This window comes from Dermacentor andersoni, chromosome 1, assembly GCF_023375885.2.
Source record: "Dermacentor andersoni chromosome 1, qqDerAnde1_hic_scaffold, whole genome shotgun sequence".
In the NCBI taxonomy this organism is placed as follows: domain Eukaryota; kingdom Metazoa; phylum Arthropoda; class Arachnida; order Ixodida; family Ixodidae; genus Dermacentor; species Dermacentor andersoni.
The window spans coordinates 29,458,262-29,472,356 of NC_092814.1; the positions used below are offsets into that span (position 1 = coordinate 29,458,262).

The 14,095-nt window shown below is 48.0% G+C and overlaps 1 protein-coding gene across 5 annotated transcripts in view; it reads left to right on the forward strand.

Moving 5' to 3' along the window:
- RhoBTB (Rho-related BTB domain containing) overlaps positions 1-14,095 on the forward strand; it is a 319,208-nt gene that overhangs the window by 151,929 nt on the left and 153,184 nt on the right. The window lies entirely within an intron of this gene.

Genomic DNA, 14,095 nt, shown 5'->3' on the forward strand with positions numbered 1-14,095 from the left:
GCCACGTAGCTCGACAGAACCAAGGTAATGTTTTTTGCCGTCGCTTGGAGATACTCAGGTTATTTCTTGCATTGCGCCTAATTACATAATTAGTCTTAATTATTCATCTTCTCAGATATTTTAATTAGATGGGAAGTGGGAATGATAAAATTGTAGAACAACATGAAAAACTCCCGATAAAGATTTCTGTTGCTCAATACGTGCTACGTAAAAGCATTCTTCCAAGCATCAGAGAAGCCCGCGAATACAAGCAAAATTTGCTCGCGACTGACCACTCGAGGCACATTGCTTGTATTCGCAACGTGGCTTTTATGTGCGCTCACTACATTATTGCAAGGTGTTGTTCAGCAGCTCACGCGAGCGTCCTGCGCTGCACGCGGCTGTACGGGGCTGGCGGCCACGCGTCGTCACACAACTTCCCAAATAGCAGCACGAGTCGGCTTTGGCACTTGGTAGATACGCTAAACGAGGGATACAAAAGAAACTGTGATCGTTCCTCAAATATATATTTCTCTATAGTTCTTCCAGAGCTAATTCAAGAAACGCTACTATAGTCGGGTACAACTTAAATATTTAGTGAAGTCCCGCTCACGCCTTCATAACCGCCAGCCACTGTTCTTACGCGAGGCTGCAAATAATTCGTACTTCAAACTTTTGCTGTTACCCAAATAAGACGGTAACCACAAAAATAAAATTATTAGCGCGTAATTTTATACGTTTTCCCTCGCCTGTTATAGTAAAATGGCGTAAACCTAATTCTTTATTGAACTGAAATGAAATGCTTGCTTCGCCATTTATTGTCAAGTTTCGCTTCAGTTGCCATGACCACGGCGGCCGCATTTCGATGGGGGCGAAATGCGATAACACCCGTGTACTTAGATTTAGGTGCACGTTAAAGAACCCCAGGTGGTCCAAATTTCGGGAGTCCCCCACTACGGCGTGTCTCATAATCAGAAAGTGGTTTTGGCACGTAAAACCCCATAATTTAATTTTATTTTAATCAGTTGCCATGAAGTTTCATGAGTAAAACGGGTTCAGCAGTGAAATCAACTGTACCGCAGACTTTTGAAGAGTGGAATGCTCAAAGTCCATACACATTGTTCATGTCTGTTTCGCACCTTATGGTTTTCTCCGATGAAGACTCTTCAAGGCGGATGCTCTGGCGTTATCAAGTACGACGCCATTTTGAAGAGGCCGCATGACGATGATTTTGTTTGCTTGTGTGATTGGCTGGCGGAGTAACACAACCCCGCGCGGTCCGTGTGCCTTGGTTGCTAACTGCTCTTTTTAAAGTTGTATTCTACTATAGAAGTCTTTATTTTACACTTTTGCTTGTTTACTTGTTTTTAGCGTTCGTTTTCCCCCACTTCTTTCCTGCGCGAGCCCATTTTATGTGGTTCCTTGTTTGACAACTAAATGAGAGTTGTATCTCACAGGCCTGTGAGATAGATCTTATTTCATTTCTCTTTTGCGGGTTTAGGCGTCTTTATGGTGAATGGTGGGCTTTACTCATATTTGTACTAGTAAAGGTAACATCCCCTTATTTGCATAGAAATGTTACCTTGGGTTGCCCCCCCCCCCCCGAAAAATATCCTGGGTACGTGCCTGGTGTGGCCGCTAAGCCGGTGCAATTCAAAAGTCAAGCCGATCCAGATAATCGCACTCATTCGTTGACAATATGATAGACGCAGCGCTAACACATTTATCAGACCCTTTCTTTATGCTATAGGCTTCGAGAATCAATCTGCATTTTCCCCATTTGTGCCTCCCCAGAATACGTGTGCTTCTAAGTGAAGTTGTGCACTAGCATCGCCTACTGTGTAGGTGACCGGATCTTGCTAATGCCGTACCTGCGCACGATGCTCCCTCAATCTGTCGTTTTTGGACCCGCCGTGGTTGCTTAGTGGCTGCGGTGTTGTGCTGCTATACGCACGAGCTCGCGGGATCGAATCCCGGGCCTGGCGGCCGCATTTCTACGGTGGCGAAATGCAAAAACACCCGTGGGGCACTTAGATTTAGGTGCCCATCAAAGAACCCCTGGTGGTACAAATTATTCCAGAGTCCCCCACTATGTTGTGCCTCATAATCATATCGTGGCACGTAAGACCCAGCAATTTAATTTTAGAGCTCAGCTCTTAGGCGTCCGTTCTTGCGGCGAGCGCCGGCGTAATCGAGTGAACGAGCAAAGCGAAAGATGAATGAGCGTACGCGGAGCGCGAGATGAAAGACGCGAGCCGCTAACGGCGGAGACTAATGAGAGTAGCCACTTCAGTGACGCGCGCGCGGGAAACTAGAGTGTGATGTGGACCCGCTCGACCGCTCGATGCGTACTCCTAGCTGGTCTCAGCCGGACCGCTCGTTTCGTACTATCGTCTGCTCGCGTCAGCTCTCGCTCGGGCTTGTTTGGTTTGCTTGGTTTGGTCTCGTTCGCGTTTGTTTCGGTTGTGATGGTTTGTGATTGTTTTCTAATCTGACTGTCTGCGCAACGCGAATCGCGTAGTACTTTCTGGAATCCACGCGGCACTAACGGTTACACATGGAAAGTTCGACGAGTCATGTATAAAAGCCGCCGCGCTTGACCCGCATATAATATTTTCGTCGATTGCCGACTCTGCTACATGTCTCTGTCAAATTATTTGTCTCACTATATCGGCAAATGAAAACACGTATAGAGCTGGGCTCAAATTTCGCATCAGGTAGTATCGTAATTGGCGGTGAATTTTTTAATCTGCCGTTCATGCAGCGTTATGTGTCAAAACCTGTCTGCAACACATCCGTGACGAGTGGATTCACGCATGCGCCACGATTCAAGTTCTGCCGTCTGTTGCCGCGTGACCTGTGAGTGCATCTTTCGGTCAGTAAAATCTGCTGTAGACCACCGTCTTCCATGTCCTGTTGTCTTCTCTCGGTTTTCCTTCTTTCCCATTATTCGCTGGAAATGCATGAAATGTCTTCAAGCACGTGACCAGCGACCGAACAGAATTTTCTGTAAGTTGAACCCCACGAGTTGATGACCATGGTGCACAGTGGAACCGAAGCAGTGGCCGCAATGGCACTCGAGTCTTGGGCGTGTATTGGTGCAAAATACTGTGCAGTACGGCTCCAACTTGAGTAGTTCAGTCGGTCTTACTTCCTCTGCTCGAAAGTTTCTGTAACCTTGAACGAACCGTTTTTTATGCAGTGCGTGATTTGAATGTTCTGCAGCGCCATTCGTTGCCGTGCACATTTCACCCCTGAAACTGCGAGAAAGACTTGCATGTCGCGATGTCGATAATATGGACGGAATAATCTGGTGGCCGCGTGGCTTCCCGTCGCGTGACACATTTGGCGAGTGAAGGTCACTTTCGCGGCTGGCCAATCGAACGCCACAGGAAACGGGGCGCGCGCGTAAGGGATGATGATGATGGCTGCCGTAATTCGCGTCGCGTGCTGCCTGCGGTCCCCCATTCATCCGGATCGAAGGCCCCGCTCTCTATTTCGGGAGACCGTGGCCGCTTTCGGCACACGTACCGAATTCCGCCGCGCGCGTCTACGCAAGCCTCCTGAGCTGTGCGATTTCGACGATTCTTGTTTCCCCCATTAGGGCCGCAGTATTTGTCTGCCTCTTATGTTGTTTATGTTAAGATGAAGGAGGTATTCCAGCCACACCATGAATAGAACACAAATAAGATTATATTCCATTGAGCGCTACATTGGGTGTCTGACGCTCCTTCAGCGGGCCTCGCATCCGTGCCAGTCGAACCGTAAATTCGAGTGCCCCAGCGTGCCGAATACTGTGTAGAACCGTCTCGGGACACCGCGAATATGGCGGCTATCGTGTACGTATGGATTGTCACCCATCTGGGACCAAGCCTCGAAAACTATGGGGAGACCGCCGGGGACCGACAGCCTACGTGTACTTGGACATGAGTCGACCCGGCAGAAGAGCGGCCAAGTACTGTTCCAGCCGTGTACATGGCTCAGCGCGCCGAAGTGTTCTTTTGCTAGTCGATATTAGAAGGGAGAAGCACGCGACTGTGATGCCAGGTAGATGCAGCACATTTAATAAGCTATACAAGTATTAAGAAGAGGAAGGGTCTCCGCACTATAGGAAATGACATTCAGAGCGGTGAAATTGTGAATATAATGCTTTTTTTTTTTCGAACAGTGTCTTGAGGTAACAATGAATACTTGGAATACTCGTGGATCTTCAAAAGAAATGATTGTACAAGAAGTACCCGGTAAGCTTCGATAAGATATATATATATATCCGCGTGGAAAGAGTGCGTTTGCACATTCTGCACAGCGAAAGGTCAGGGCCACGACGTCAGGGCCACGGTAGGTGCGACGGCGGCTTCCGAGGAGCGCTAGCCTGGCCGTGCACGAATATATCCCGTGGCGTTCCCAGCAGAAAGCGGGCCTATCCGTTGCCGTTGACGCTCGTTCCGGAGAAGCAATTTCAACTCGATTACGCTCCTCCCCGTGCACAAGTGCGACTGACCCTTTTTTGGTATACTACGAGGGCGCTTGCGGCCAGATGCCGTTGATGCCGTGCCCACCTAAAGTCCCTTGATAATTTTAAAGTAGCGACACTCTTTGAACTCTGCCGCCGCCGCGCGACCTCCTCGCCTCCTCCTCGCCCCTTGCGCGTTCCCCCGCGGCAACCAGTTTTGCCCCCGTTTTTCTGCACGACGATTGGTCTCCCTGCCGTTGCCCTTGGAAACGCGCGGATCTTGAGTTTTGCTTGTGTTTTTCTTTTTCGTTCGCGCCATTTTCCTCCTGAGCACGGCTGGCTCAGCGCTTTAGCTCGGCGTAGCGAACGTTGTACGCTGTGTTTCTGGTCTATGTGCTACCGCTATGCCGGGCTGTTGCGCATATAACTGCAGCAAGAAGCCTGAAGATGGTTATGCCGTTTTTATGATACCACAATGAAAGCGTGACGGCTTGCGTGGGAAGCAGTGGCTGCATGACATTGGCCGAAAGAACTTTGTTCCGACAAAGAACAGCGTTGTTTGCGAGCTGATGAGTCTTTCTTATAGCTCGTAGCAAAGCATCCCGTAATGCGGCATTATTTTTTCATTCTTCCGGCCTGCTCACCAGCGTTTTTGTTGCGGTTGTCCTCAGAATGCTTAATATTCTGGGGCGGCTCCATCACTTCGCACATCGCTAACTGTTGTTATTCAGTCGGAAGTGCAGTATTATTGATTCTGCTTTGCGCCCTGAAAAAATTAGTGGCAAGTATGCCCGTAGTATTGCAGGTGATGAGCGTTAACTAGTCAAAATGGAGCTTTTTTTTAAGTTTTAAGGCGAAAGTCTTTAGATCTTTATGTTTCAAGGTCGCGTTGTAAACGAAGTATCACGTGACCCAAGGAAGGCCAGAGGAGACCCAAAGCATGTCCACCCCTGCATAAGAGAATGATTACCCAAGTTAATTAATGAATCATTAGTGGTTGACATAAGGTGTATTAGGGAGGATTAAGGTTGATTAGAGTGTAATAAAGATGATTAAGGTGGATTAGAGTGCATTACGAAGGATTAAGATGCATGAATAAGGGTTAAGGTGCGTGGAGGAGGATTAAGTCGGATAATGGTGGATTAAGGTGAAGTGTTGACGAAAGGGTATTAAGACCGATTGGGGTGGATTAGGGTGCATGAACAAGGATTAGGGAGGATTAAGGTGGATAAAGGAAGATTAAGGTCGATTAAGGTGAATTGGGGTTGATAAAGGAGGATTAAGACCGATTTCGATGGACTAGGGTAGATTAATGTGGATTAGGGACCATGGAGCTGGATTAGGCTTGGTAGAGGCGGATTAGGGTGTATTATGGTAGATTGGGACCATTAAGCAGGATTGAGTGGGATTAAAGTGCGTGAATAAGGATTAAGGTGGATGAAGGAGGATTAAGGCGGATTATGATTGATAACTGTTGATAAAGGAGGATTAAGACCGCATAGGGTAGGCTAAGTTGCATTGGGGGCGATGTAGGTTGATTAAGGTGGATTGGGAGTATTAAGGTGGATGAAGGAGCATTAAGGTGGATTAGGGTGGACTAAGGTGAATTGGGGTTCATTGAGTATTAAGACCGCTTAGTCTACCACAATCCTCATAATGCACATTCATCGACCTCAATCCTCCTTCATTCACTTTAATCCACCGTAATCCATGAAAGTCCTCCTTAATGCACCCTAATCCACCTCCTTAATGCACTTTAATCCTCCTTGATCAACCGTAATGCTTCCTCATTAGCTTTGATACACCCTAGCCCACCATAATCCTCTTTAATACACCTTAATTCTTCTTAATCCACCCTTATCCTTCTTTATGCACTTTAATCCACCATAATCCACTATGATCGTCCTCAGTGCACATCAACGCACCTTCATCCACCCTAATTAACCTCATCGACGTTAATCCAACCTAGTCCTCCTTTATGCACCTTAACCCACCTTCATTCACCCTAATGCACCTTCATCGACTTTAATCCACCTTAATCATCCTTAATACACGCGAATTCATCTTAATCCAATCACTAATCAATCATTACTTTGCTAATCATTAATCATCTCTTATACGCGGCTGCATATGCTTTGGTTCGCTTCCCGCCTTCCTTCGGTCACGTGATATTTTATGTAGCTCACAACGGGACCTTGAAACATAGGTCTAAGGCTTTCGCTTAATAAGCCACACACAAAGGAATGTGTCACAAGCAATACTAGATCAGACGCACGAAATAAAGCGTCTGATCGTGTGGCAGAAAAATTGTCTGGAGTATAGAACTCGCCTCAAAACTCCCTTTAAACCAGTATACCCCGCTCATACGGCTTTAAAAAAAAACAACCTCCTCATAAACGTTGCCGCCAGCATTATCGATGCTGTTATTAGCATTTCTCAAAATTTTCAACCCCACCGGGGCGCGCAACTGGCCCAAAATAACACACCTCCATAGAATCCTGCGGCCCGTCCGCGGGAGCAGAGGAGGAATAGCGTGCCGTGCGCAGCCGGCGGGCGAGGAGAATCGAGGAGGAAAGCGCCATGAGGAGGAGAGTGTCGCTACTTTCAAATTATCAAGGGGCTTTATGCCCACCGAGCGGTGATCGAACCTGTGGCCTTGGCGGCATCGCTGGGCACGCTGCGGCAAGCGCCGTGTGGCCGGAAGAGAGAGGGAGCGACTACGCGCGCCGCTACTATCCCGGGACGTCGCAATCAATGGCCGCGACGGGGCTGGACGGCACGCACGCACCTGCACGCACCCCGTGAGCCGTCGTCGCAGCTGCTGCCTGCGAGTCACGCTTTTCTCGAGAAGCGACGCTCGTTAGCCGGCCCTCTTTCCCTCGGCCCTGATCGCGGCCACCGGTCTGCAGTGCTTCCGAGTCAACGCGCTTTGTTTGCGTTCGCCGAGGCGGAATGCCCGGTCCGCTGTCAGCGCTCGCGTTTCTTCGACTGCTGCGTCGAAGAGCTCCCCCTGGCAGCGCGCGTTTTGCGCAGCATAGGAATTACTGCCCCGCACTGTGTAGCTAACGTAACCTCGTAACGGCGAACGTAGCATTTTTAGCTACGCTGAGTTTGATACCTCAAAATTGCGACTCAAGCATGGCAAACATCACGCATAGCCTCTGGTGTCGTTTCCGATACGCTAGAGCGAGTTTTCAGTTGTGGGTAGTTTAGCGAACCAGTTGCTAATTAATCACCATGCTAGTGAAGTTTTCACTGAAAAAAAATGCTGTGTTTTTGTACAAATGTACAAAATTAGAACAAATTATTCGCGTTTATTTATGGCCATAAATAAACACGAACTATTTTTGTTATAATTTGTATGAAAATAAAAAAATATAGATGTAGTCAGCATAGAATGGTGATGGCTACTCCTTTACGCAATATAGTGACAATAATAATAATAAAATATAGTAAGACAAGAAGAAAGAACGTCACGGTGTCGAAAAAATTGGCCGGAACTCATTACGCTGCAGAAATAAAGAGCGTCAACTATTGCATATCTGAAAGCGGTTGTGAGGAAGAAAGCTCTTGCGTTAGGATCAGTCACCTTGGTTGTAAATGAGTATAATTCACATAATTAATTGTACAATTACTAGTTCGAGTCGATCTAAAATGTAAGCCTCCGTGATAAAAATAATAACGAGAAAATTGCCGTCTTACACATTTTCCCCATCAATTTCGAACTCTTTTTCTGAAATACCCTGTGTATCAAAAATGTTGCTCGACACAAGAACTCTAAGCTAAACATAATTTATGCCCGATACAGCTCCGGCATTTCACCACCGCGTGCGTCAATGCGGCTTGTATTTCTGGCCGTGAAATCGCGCGGTGAAGCCCAACATATAACACAATATTGCGATATGAGTGTCAGCTTTTCTTTTTCTTAAAACGCAAATCACCTTTTTAATATTTTCTGTAAATATTTAATGTACCTCTCTATGATGGTCGCTATTTGCCAGGCTTTTAGAAGGACCGCTTCAGTGTTCTAGTAATGCGTAAACGTGGGCCAACATGCTGTGTTCCAAATTCAACGTGGTTTTGCGGGCCTGTTGCATAACACTGAGTCACCAATCAAATTTTGGCAGAAATGTTTTGTAGATATTCGTATGAATGTATGCTTAGGCTTTCGTATCCAGATATTTTTCGCAAATAGCTTAGAAAACGCTATATTTTTGTCATTTTAGGAGCAATTTACAGAAAGTGATAAAATAGTGCGAAAATTGTTTTCCAATATCAATAGCCTGTCTACCAACTATAATGATGCAAGTCCTGTGACAACGAAGAAAATGCTTGATCTTTGACATTTTTTTTCTCCCATCTGGTTTGGCACCGTCAGAGAAAATTCAAATGTCCTTTAAGTGTACAAAAACAATTTAATAAAGTCGGAGTCTAGCGCACTGGTTTAGACAGTTCGCGTACCCACCTTAGGTGCTGTTTCTGAGGGGCTTCCACCCGCCGTGGTGGCGTAGTGGCCTAGGCGTAGCGCTGCTAAGCCCGAGGGAGCGGGGTCGAATCCGGGCCGCATTTTGATGACGGCGAGATGCAAAAACGCCCGCGCATTGGGTGCATGCTAAAGAATCCCAAGTAGTCGAAATTAATCCGCAGTGCCCCCTGCGGCGTGCCTCATATCGTGGTTGTGGCACGTAAAACACCAGATTATAATTTTTCAATGCGTAAGCATTCCTGTATACTTACCCAACGAGAAAGCCGTCCGTCCTTCCCGTAAGACGACCGCTCTCAACGTAGCGCCCGCAGCAGCGAGCGAATTCACCTTCGTGCTGCCTCTCGCTTCGACGCCAACGAAGCGGCGAGAACACAGCACTCGCGGAGCCATCACTTCCACAGATCGCTTTCAAGATACGGGCCCGCGTGTCTCTTCAACGCTAAGTAAGAGCTGAGAACACAGCGCGCGAAGCTATCTGCAGTCGGCACTCCTTGTCGGTATCGCAGATCGCTTTCAAAGCACGGTGCACGCGGCGGTGCCGCCTGCCGAGTACGTTTGGTCACGGTTCGACGCAGATGGATAAGGCGCTCAAGACCGATAACGGCTTACAATGGTCGGAACGTCATCAGCGCACCTGGCGCCGCCACCTGCAGTACTTTGCTTGCGTCATCAATGCTCCTTGCGGCGCCGTCCGCACCAGTTCGTGTCGCCGCAGCGCTGTCGTTTTTACTGGTCGGATAAGGTTTCACAACACTGATAATGACACCAGGCTGCGTGGAGACGAGCAAGTGGCACTACGCTGACGCATACTGACTCCCAGAGGAGTTTCTGCGTGATTTTGCTTATACACTATTGGACGCGTTGTTGTTTGCCTCGATTTTTCTTTTTCAGATTCAATATAACGTGCGCATTCCTTTTATTTTGTGTTTTTTTTTTTCAATTTCGTGTACGCGTGTGCAGATGTAATGTAGATAAGGTTAAAACTACACGGCGATCGCAGTATTTTCATGCATTGAAGAAAAATGGCTCACGTTGCCGCAGGGATATACGAGGTGAAATTTAGTGGCGATGGTGGGTACCTTTGCTGTAAGCGCGTAATTTCGCTACCCTCGGTGCATTTTGCCGGCGTCCGTAACCCCTAATGTCTTGCACCATCTTAGTTGTCGCGCTCTTTATTAGCGGGTCTGTGTGCTTTTGAGATACCTACGAGGCGACTGTGTATATGCGGGCATTTTATCGTCATTTATTGTTTGATAATGAGGAACAGAGTTGCGGTCACTGGCACTGCCTTGTGGGTTGAAACACTGTGCAATACAAGCCTGGGGCTTGTAGGGTCTGCAACGCGAGTATTGCAGTGGTGCACAAAACTTTTTCGCCGTCATATGGCGAGGACGAGCAGGTGGCCTGACGATGACACTGCGACTTGATGACGACTTCGTTCTCGTCAGCATAACGGAAAGCACAGACAAAACAAGCTTAGTTTCATGTTTTTACCGGCTGTCGCTGTAAAAAAATAAGGATGGGGGGGGGGGGGGGGAGGCGGGAACGGGGAGGAAGCGCAAAAGTTTCAGGGTTCCAGGCACCGGAACTATGCCGCAGCGGCGGGAGAAAAAGATTGAAGGAAAAACCGGAGGAAATCCACAGTGGTTAAGTGAAAGAACGCAGACAGCAACAAGGGCGATTCACGTGATTCAACTCATGAGTCCGTCTGTGATGAAAGAACCTTGGATTGCCGTCGAAAGCTTGCGACCGACGCGACGCGGTCACAATTAAGTGCCTCAGCACAACTTGTCTTTGAAGGATGGTATGTAAGGGATCACGTATATGTCTCACCACTGTGCCACGCCTGCCACTGACTCTCGAAAGAATTCGCAAGTGTCACTTGCACGTGAATTCGGACTTGAATACGTATGAGATAAGTGCAAACTGCGTCAGCGTTGCATCCTCCACACTTGATGGCGAATGAAGCTTCCTTCGTCACAAACGTTAAACGGACCGAAGCGTTAAATCACGTGAATCGCCCTTGTTTCTTTGTTTGTTCTTTCTGAATTGCTTGAGCGGATAACGTATTCTTTTTTTCATTCGTTTTCTGTTAACCTTGACGCCTTTTAAAACCTTGCATTCTGACTGCGAATTGAACAGTTCGGAGTAGAGCGTTGTGTTCTCGTCGTCCTTACGTTTTCCTCTGTCGCGATGAAGTTGTGATGTGTCTAATAACATACTCTGGAACGTGACCGGCATATATTGATATATGATATATTGAAAAAAAAAACATGAAAAGAAACGAAAGTGAACTGTAATAAGCTCATCGAAAGATTAGTACATCTTTTTCCCTGGAGATAAATGTCAGCAAAATCTGCTGACTACTTAGGCGAGGAGATTGAGACCTGGCAGCTTCGCATCGAGTTGATGAATGCTTTATTTCGCTCGTGGATGGAGGCTTGTTTGTGATTGATTTCTGGGAATGCGGTTGTCGCGCTCGCGTAGCAATTGCTGGCCCCCGTGGCCGCGCATCGCCGAAAGCCGTCGAGGTGTCTCCCGCGGCCGAAGGAACGTCGGGGGTCCTTTCGCGCGTCGCCGCCCGCATCGAGCGACCGCAGGCAAAAAACGGCGGGCTCCGCACATTTGCCGCGGTGTTTCTCTCGGCGAGCCGGTTATTTATACGCCAATTTGCCGCGGCAAGGCTCCGCTGGCTTCCGCGCGTTCTTTTTCGGAGTGGCAGCGTGCCAGCGTGCGATGCCTCTGTTTACACCGCGCGTACCGCTCTGCTGCGACACTTGGGAGGCCGTTGAACACCGCGGCGTGGCTGTTACGCAAATCAGCTTTCCGTGGAGGCTGGGAACGACCGTGGCCGACATGTTTCGGTGTCGTCACGCAGCTAGTCGAGTGGAGTGTGGCGCGTCCTGCGCGGGTACGCGTGGCACTCTTTGTACTGCAGCTGTAACGAGGGCATGCTTTCAGCACATTTGCTTAACTCCTGTCTCCTCTTTTTTATTTAATGTTTATCTCTGTGTGAGATGGCGAACTTAGGCTATACAAACGAAGACGTTAGTGCTTGTCGGCACAGTTGCTAAACGCGCGTGATAATTTTTGCGGGATAGATCACGATCGTTGCCAGCCGTAGGGTAAGAAGGTACGCCCTGAAGTCAGCATTTGTAAAGTTGGAGGTGTTTATGTAGCTGTCCATGCGTTCATCTGTGTCTGTCGAATCTCGCAGGTGCACCGAGATGAGTCTAAGCGGGAGAACATGTGCCCCGCGCGTTTCTGAGCACGTTTTCTGTGCGTTTGCGTTGACAACCTGCAGAGTACACGGGGGAAAACATGGGAATAAAAGAACATTTTCGGATTGACGGCTTTGAATAAAATGTCGAAACCTCTCTACATTGGCGGGTGGCAAAAGAGAGTGCCGGCAGCGCTGAGTTGCCACCGCGTGTAACCGGAACCATTCCGGAGACCTCGTGCGTCATCCGTAGCTGCATCGACCGCCCGGCGGCCCCAGTCGATCACGATCGCTGTCCCACCAGGCTATTCCGTTTTGGAAGCATGGCCACGACCGCGCAGGCTATCTTGTGAGGTGCCACGTTTCTCGTGTAAGCGTTTTGCCGTCAGCGTGAACGCAGTTATGCGCCGCGTTGACCGACCTTTGGCACCCGGCAACGTTAAGCAGAATACAAACCGCACCCACGCAGAATTCGGGATCTGCACATGATCTGTTTGCCGGGTACGCTGAGTTGCTTGAATGCGCTGTTTGTAAGACTTTTATAGGCGTTGCTACATTTTGTGAGGTCAAACGACCTGAGTAGCGACTGCGTGCGTGCGCCCTCTCCTTTCTTTTCCTCATCTTTCTCTCTCCCAATCCTCCAGACGTCATTCTCCCCAGTTTATTGGGGGAGTCACAAGAAATTAACGCACTAATTGGAGCGCGCTGCAGGCATTTAAAACAATAGCCGCTTGGAAGATAAACGTCGGATTTCGTCTTACCTTTACAAGGAGCGTGCCAAGGCCTCTACGGTGCATTAGACAATTAGGGGAGATACAAGAAAGCAACAAATTATTGCTGGTGCTACCGTAGAACGTACTGTAAAAGTTGCGAAAGCGACTGTAACGTCGCCTCCGTAAATGGAGGAATAAAGACTTGAGACGAAGCGTTGCACATCTCTGCATATCCAGCCGTTCGCATTCAGATATTGCTTTACAAGATTGAAATTGTTTAACTGTGCGTGACACTGAAAGCGATTCACTTGGCGGCTGATCAGGAGGGCAGCATGCGAGCAGCACGTGTCCGAGGGATCGCTCGGTGCTTCACGATTGCGCGATCCTCCTTGGCAGCAGAGTGCTCAATCTGCGAGCTCGCACAGGCGGCTCTCCGCACAGCGATTTAGCTTCGCGAACCCTCCGAGACTTGGCTGCTGCTGTCTTGCCGAACTTATTTATTTATTTACCCTCAAGCGCACAAAACTTTACAGAGGGGAGTGGAGCACGCAAAACTAACAAAACAAAATTTAAAGATGACATCAAATGTGTAAACATACGCAAGCGAGGATGCAATTTTTAAGGCTCGCATAATTGGGAAAAAAAATGACGTACGATACCAAGTACAGTGTATACAAGCAAGGCAAAAAGAAAATGAACAACATTCACTTCACGCGTCATTATTTAAATAACTGTTTATAGATGAAAAAACAAGTCATAGTCTGAAATGGAAACGATATTCGAAGGAAGGTGGTTCCAGTCCTCGGACGTGCGCGGGACGGAAGAATAAAGTATTAGTGCGGAAAGTAGTGACGTGTACCTTATGATGATGATCTAAACGGGCCGAACGATAAGGCGGGGTCGTGAGAAACTGACTTTTCAAAACTGGGTGAGGTTATATCTTGTGAAAAAAAGCGTAAGACGAGATGCTTTGCGGCGTGATTCAAGTGACTGCAAGGAAAGGGCGCGTTTCATCCAAGTGATACTGTTAGTGCTATGCTAGTTAGATAATATAAAACGTGCTGGCTTATTCTATACCATTTCAAGAGGGTAAGTTAAGTGCGATTGAAAATGGTCCCAAATGGGGCATGCGTATTCAAGTTTTGGACGCACTGGTGTTTTATACATTGTTAGTTTCACAGCTACCGGGGCACAATTAAAGTTACGCCGCAGGCATCCTATCATACGGTTACCATTGTTGATAA